Here is a 1,023-nt window from a genome sequence, read left to right as displayed (position 1 = left end):
TATTTTAATTTTATGTTTATTTTCTTTAGTTTGATTATTATTTATTAGTTTTTATATTTTTGTAGGAATTAAGAGAATTGGGTTTAATTTTGGAAAGTAAGATGTTGAAAGACCAGAAAATTTGCTTGCATATGTTTTAGTTTTTTTACCATAATTTGCGCTACAGAACTCCAAATGATACGATTCTCATGCCATTATAAAGTTAGGAGACAGAGCTACAACTTTCATGGATCACTTTGACCAATTCTAGTTTGAAGATAGAGAAAATTGTATCGAAAGATGATGAGGTGTACTTCTGCTTGAATAGAAATTTTGAAAGATGATATTTGATTTTTGGACCTCTCATTACACTTTTAAACCCAATTAGACTCAATAGGCTAACTTAGGAAGTTTTAGGTTAAGATTGTTAGTATAAATAGGATATTTTTATGAGACATTAAGGAGATAACTTTTGGAGATTTAAGAAGCTAGAAGTTGAGGCTGAAACTTGGAGAGCAAGGCAGCAAATATTTGTTTTGTTTTCTTCCCTAGCTTTTATTTTTCTTGTTACTCTCAATGATTGAAATTTATATAATGTTATTTGTCTTTGCAGTCACTAGCAGCTAATTTTTTTTTTTAGGATTGCAATTGAATTCACATGTAATCTAAATTTTTAATCTCTGTCTTACTTATCTTTAATGAGATTTAAATTATTTATTTCAATTTATTCTTAATGCTTTTAATTGCTTGATCATCAATTAAATTAATTTAAGAACCTAAACAAACTTGGGAAATGGAGTTTAGTGTAGACTAAAATTGATAGAGCATATAATCATATTAAGTGATTTGCGTGTAGGATAGAGATATACCTATACGCCTTATGTAGCCAGATTAGAGCCTAAACTTAATAAGTTTGTTTTAATTTCAATTCACATAGGAATATAGCGTTTTAGTTAAAATAGATATTTTTATAAGATGAGTCGGGAGACTTTTATAAATAATTGAGGACTCTAGGTTAGCAATTCAACCCATTGAAATAAGTTA

At 27.9% G+C, this 1,023-nt stretch overlaps 1 pseudogene; it reads right to left on the bottom strand.

The window, feature by feature from the left end:
- LOC110410283 (mediator of RNA polymerase II transcription subunit 21-like) overlaps positions 1-1,023 on the bottom strand; it is a 6,690-nt pseudogene that overhangs the window by 1,067 nt on the left and 4,600 nt on the right.

Source organism: Theobroma umbraticum, unplaced genomic scaffold (genome assembly GCF_002168275.2).
Source record: "Theobroma umbraticum cultivar Fairchild unplaced genomic scaffold, ASM216827v3 scaffold_56.0, whole genome shotgun sequence".
Lineage (NCBI taxonomy): Eukaryota > Viridiplantae > Streptophyta > Magnoliopsida > Malvales > Malvaceae > Theobroma > Theobroma umbraticum.
Note: the sequence above shows the minus strand (reverse complement) of the source record. Positions and strands in the feature narration are given on the sequence as shown.